The following is a 6,328-nucleotide window of genomic DNA, read 5'->3' on the forward strand; positions in this document are numbered from 1 at the left end:
ATAAAAAAATGCTCAACATCACTAAGCATCAGGGAAATGCAAATCAGAACCACATTGAGATATCATTTTAGCCCAGTTAGACTGGCCATTATGAAAAAGACAGAGAATAACAAATGTTGGCAAGGATGCAGAGAATGGGGTGCCCTCCTACCCTGTTGGTGAGGCTGTAAATTAGTGTAGCCATTAGGAAAAAAAGTATGGAGTTTACTCAAGCATCTATAGACAGAACTGCTATACGATCCAGCAATCCCAATGGCAGGTATATAGCCAAAGGAATGGAAATCATCATGTTGAAAGGATACCTACACTCCCCTGTTTATCACAGCTCTGTTTACAGTGGCCAAGATATGCAACCAACCTAAATGTCCATCGATGGATGACTGGAAAAGGAAAATGTGGTATATGTACACAATGGAATACTACTCAACCATAAAAAGAATGAAATTCTGCCATTTGCAGCAACGTGAATGAGTACAGAGAAAATTATGTTAAGTGAAATAAGCCAAGCACAGAAAGAGAAATACTACATGTCCTCACTTATAAGTGGGAGCTGCAAAAATAAACAAAAAAAAATTTACAAAAGAAAGAAAGATAAATTACAATAACTCTTTGAACTTTCAAAAGGAGAGAACCGAACTGAGGCCACCAGAAGTGGGAAAGGAGGAGGGGAAGGGGGTATTAGTAAGAAATTGGTAAAGGGCCACAAAAAGTGATTACATTGTATAATGTTGAATATGCTAATTATCCTGATTTAAGAATCACATATTGCACACAGGTATTGATATTCAATGCTGTACCCCACAGATATGTACAATTAATTATGTTTCAAGTAAAAAAAAAAAAACTTTTGAAAAAACAACAACAACAAAAATAAAACTTAAAACAACACATTCATTATCTCACAGTTCCATGGGTTAGGAATCTTGGCATGGTTTGGCTAGGTTCCCTGCTCAGGGTCTCCTATAAGTCTGTAGTCAAGTGTACCCAAGCTACATTCTCATCTGGATGTGGGATTGGAGAAGAAGCTCCTTTCCAGCCTAATCAGATTCTGTTGACAGAATTCTACTCAATTCTGTTGGCAGAATTCATTTCCTTGAGGCTAAAGGATGTTATATCCTTGGCTTCTTGCTGACTATTGGCCAGAGGCTGCGTTCAGCTCCTAGAGGCCAATTGCCAATCTTTGTCATGTGACACTGTCTATAGGCCCTCTTACAACAGACTGGCTTACATTTTTAAAGCCAGCAAGGGAAAGGAAGTGACTCTAACCAGACAGTTGCTAGACACATGTAATCACCATAACCTTTGCTACATCTGTTGGTTAGAAGCAAGTCCCAGATCCCACTGCCACTCAGAGTGATGGGATTTCACAAAGGCATGAATGCCAGAAGACAGGAATCACGGAGGCCACCTCAAAATCTGTCCCATGCTATGCTTAAATGTAAACAAGCTCACTTTGGAAAGGTGCATAAAATATTTTCAAACATATTGTATCCTTCAAAGGACCAAAGTCTAGTGTTTTCTGGGAGACAAATTTTGGCCATTAGTAGTGAATATGTGCTTATGTTTTTTTATTTTTCTTGTAAGAATGAGAGTCTTATTAAATCTAGCTTAAGCAATGTAATGTAATTTATGGTCAAAACACACCCTGTCTCATAGTATCTGAACTTTTGTCACAGTTTAGAATCAGGGATCAGATGGTAGTTGTAGGAAAGCAGAGCTCCTCTCCCTCCATCTCTTGTTTTTGTTTTACTCTGAACTTCTGCTGTATTCTTTTTTCTTAATACAAACCAATTTTTCTTTTTCTATTAACCCACATGCAGGAAAATGGTTGGAGTGGATGACAGGCTTTAAGGAAGTGTCAATTGATGCACTTCTGGTCAATAACTCAACTCAATGAATCACACAACTAAGGTGAAGGGACAGAATTATGCTGTATAAATCTGACTGTGGCTTTCTGAAGCACGTTGTAGATGGAGGTGGTGAAAAGAGAAAGACTTTCTAGAAAAGTGGTAGATGATAGAGTTGGGGTCCACCCCACATTATTTAATGCCTAGAAAATCTCTCTCTCTCTCTCTCTCTCTCTCTCTCTCTCTCTCTCTCTCTCTCTCTTTGTATCTATCTATCTATAATCTATCTATTTCGTGAGCTGGGCATCAGACTATGTATTTTTCATGTACTTGAGTCTTTAAGGTCTTGGAGGACTGAAATTTCTTAGCATTGTACTTTATACATTTAAATGTTCAATGAATGCTGAGCTTAATTTGTTTTGCTTTTCAATGACATCACGTCAGAGTTTCACTCCTCTGATTAAAGCCTTCCAAAGGATCCCTATTTTATTCAGGATGAAAGCCAAAGTTCTTTTGTTGGGTCACATTGTTTACAGGATGGGGCCACTGTTTCGTATCTGACCTCATCTCCAGCTACGTTTTCTCTTATTCATTCAGCTTTAACCACAAGGACCTTCCTGCTGAATATGGAAAGCATCAGCCAACGTTTTCCTCAGGGCCTTGACTCTTGCTGTATCTTCTCTTTAGAATAGTTTTTATTTGGATAGCTGAATAGCTCTTCCCTTTCTCTGTCCCTCCCCACAAGCAAGTCTATTTTTTAAAATGTTTCTTAGTAGCATCTTGACAACCATTGTTTAAATTGCAACTGCCTTTCCCTCCTTCATTTCCTATTGGCATTCCCCACTTTATTTGATCTACAGCATTTATCATCAACTGGCATACTTGATTTGTTATTTTACTTACTCATGTGTTTAGGATATATTTCCACATCTAAAATGTAATCCCCACAGGAGGGCAGTTATTTTTGTCAGTTTAATTCAATATTATGTTGCCAGTGCCCAGAGCTTGGCACATAGGGGCCTCTCAAAAAGTCTGTATCATTTATTATAATGACTATTTAAGGCCACTCACATTTCTTAAATTATTTATTTGGACGGAGACAGCCTTTCTTTTCAGCAATGTGTGGAAGGCAGATTCCTAAGGTATGGATATGACACCAGACGGAAGCAGACGGCATTGTAAGTGTGAAGGCTGGAAGTCAGAGCTGCAGTATGATGTAATTCTATGGCCTCTAAAATTCTTTGTTTTATAAGCTCATTATTTATATTTACTTTATAATCTACTTTATTGACTCAGTTTTCTGGTCATTGAGAGCTGTGCTGTTTGCTTTGCTTCTGCAGCTTTTGAAATTTAAAAATTGAGTAGAATATTCATATAACTAGCACATAAAAAACAATGTTGTCAATGTCAAAATTGTGTGTAGTAAAAATGACAATAAAATAGCAGTGTTTTGGATGTGCAACTGATATTATACCTTGTTTTATTAGCCCTGGCAGAACGTTGTAAATTGGATTTATATTTCCTAATTTCTATCAGTTTGCCTTTTTCATTATCCTCTGCTTGGACAATCAAAATAAGACATTTGTTATGTTTCTCTGCTGTGCTTGCGATTCTATCCAGGCAATAAACAAGAGAGATGCCTACACAACGGTACGTCAAAAAGTTTGTGGAAAAATAGAATTGAAAGGTAATACGAATCTTTCCATGAACTTTTCGAAGTACCCTAGTATATGAAACCAGATTAGAGTAGAAACCCTACCTAACGTTTGAGGGCTTTATAGATTTCAGCTGACCTCATGGCCTTTCTTATTCACCAGGAATTTGGGGGACAAATCCAATCCTTTGATTAGAGGAGTGAATATAAAAGAGGTTGGGTGACTATTTATGAAAAATGATTGCAGGAAAACAGGGAGACCGTCATATGTCGCAAATGCATTCACTGGTTCCCAGTCTTCCTCACTGCATCAGGCGCTGTTTATGCACCGTTTCACAGCTTCTTGGTCTCACCTGAGCCTGCTTCAGTAGAGGCTGCAGTGACGCACTCTGAACCGACTCAGACCAGCTTCACCCAGGCTCATGCTGGCAGTGCTCTGCCTGTGCCTGTGCCATGTACTTCTTGCCTCCCACCCTGGGTCTTCTGTGTTGACACGGGGCCATTGGATGCTGTGGCCTGAACTTTGTGACCACATTTGTGAAATCCACTTCCTACCCAACATTCCCCTCTTTCAATCCTGCTTCCTGGGATACCCCTCCTGAGTAAAGCTGTAGCTTATACATCTTTGCATTAGACCCTGCTTTGTGGAGGTGGAAGATTAAGAGGATTGGTATCAGGAAGAGCTCTAGAAAGGAGATGAAAATTTGGAACTAGATTACCCTTTGATCTGTTGACAATAATGATCTCATTGCTGGTCATAAATGGGGTGGTAATAATCACTGAGGCTTTCAATCATGACTAATAGGGATGAAGTGCAGGTGGAAGGTGAGACACTGGGTATGCAGCAGCTGAAGGCTTGAATGGTGAAGGGGAAATGATAATTACAAGGAATCTGAATTTGTTTGGTTCTTTATTGGAAAACTTGAAATAAGAAAATTATAGGTTCAAGGCAGCCAACTGCTAACTCAAAACCCAGAAGGAGAACTTCTGGGACAGCTATTAAGGAGACTTTCATCTTCTGAGACCATAGCACCGAATGCACTGAAAATCAGGCCCATTACAAAGATGATACCTCTATGTGGCATTATTCTTCCAGCAGACAGGACAAATAAATTGGATCCCTTCACTTAGGAAGGAAAAGAATTCCTTACAGGAATTGGCACCTTCAGATACAGGATTTCCTTCCCTACCTGTTGTGCTTCTAGCATCGCCACTTAAGTACTTATAAATTGCTTGATTTATTGTCATGGTAGTCCACACAACAGTATTACAGAATGGAGAATTCTCTTACAGCAAAGGAGCCATGACAGTGGTTGCATGATAACAAATACATTAATCTTACCATAAACTCCATCATCCAGGCCAAACAGTAGAGTGCTTTGTTGTAGGTTCAGCTGAGGAGACAGTGTGGGAACAATATGCTGAGAGACTGTGGCTTTGACTCAATGCAGTGTGTTTTCTGGACCAACAGTGTTCATAATGGCTAGGACATAAGGGTGTGGGAACCAATGTGTAGAATTAGGGCTGGCTATTCTCACCTTTTTCCTAAACAGTTGCTTGTAGAATCTGTGCTTTCTGTCCCCCAGAACTTAGGTTTTGACATGTGAGTGGTCATACATCTTGGGAGAGCCTTTCTGTTAGAGACACTAGTGTTTCTGTTGAATTTTAAACTCTAATTTCTTTCTGGTTGCTTTGAGATTCTTAATCAGTGGAAAAGGCATTTTTAAAAAATAAAGTTACTATACTGGTGGGAGCAGCAGACATGGATTACTATGATAAGCTAAGGTCACTTCTATGTAATGGGTGATGATAGGAATATGTTTTGAACTCCTAGGATTCACTGTGGTGCTTTGTGCTTCTGTAACAAGAGTGAATGAACACTTGCAAAATCTTGACTTTAAAAAAGTAAAACAATTAAGTACAGGGCTATATTAGTGATAAGTGCCTGGGTCTGCCCACTAGTAAGCCATCCTGATCAGTTGAAGTACTGACCAAGAGTGAGGGAAATCTAGAATAGATGATGGAGACAAGAAATGATGAATATCAAATAGAGTCTTGGGACAAGCTGTGGCAGTGTGGATGGTAACTTTTTTACTAATCCTCCTAGCTTAAGTCTTTTTATATACTGTTTTCAATTATCTACCCAGAAGGAGTTTCTATGATCGATGGGATTTGTACTTCCCCTTTCAAGAAAAGAAAGCACTAGTGTTTATTAAAAATGGAAATTTCATATCATAGCATAGGATCTGGATATAATGAAGAGTATGCACTGAGACATGCTTACCTGCCTTTCTGGAGGATGATCCATGGGACTGAGCAATCGGTTGCCCTTTGGGGCAGCTAACTTCGAGAGCGTCCTTGTCACTGGTCGTCCCTCCTCTCCTTTCCTGCTCTCCACTCCTTGCCCCTTGCTCCTGCTCCCTGGGGTTACACTACATCATAAAGAGGCAATTCAATAAGAAGCAGAAGGTTTAGTTTCTGCTCTCATGGGAATGTAAGTTGAGGTATCTACTATATATTTTAATGATTTTATCAATAGAATTTTATTCTTTTACCTTCAGACTGATGATTTCAAAATCTCATTACTCACTAATTGGATGACATTGGGCAAGTTACTTAACTTCTCTGAGTTACAGCTTCTCATATATGAAATGGTGATAATAAAACATGTCTCAAGGTTGTTGTAATGAATAATCAAGAAAACGTTTTCAAAGAGCATGTTATTTAATAATAACTGTTATTGTTATTATTACTAATATAATACTCTTATTTGCACATGTCAACTCTATTGTTCATGCATCACCTGAGAAGTGAAGAGAAAACTTTT

Source organism: Galeopterus variegatus, unplaced genomic scaffold (genome assembly GCF_000696425.1).
Source record: "Galeopterus variegatus unplaced genomic scaffold, G_variegatus-3.0.2 Scaffold126, whole genome shotgun sequence".
In the NCBI taxonomy this organism is placed as follows: domain Eukaryota; kingdom Metazoa; phylum Chordata; class Mammalia; order Dermoptera; family Cynocephalidae; genus Galeopterus; species Galeopterus variegatus.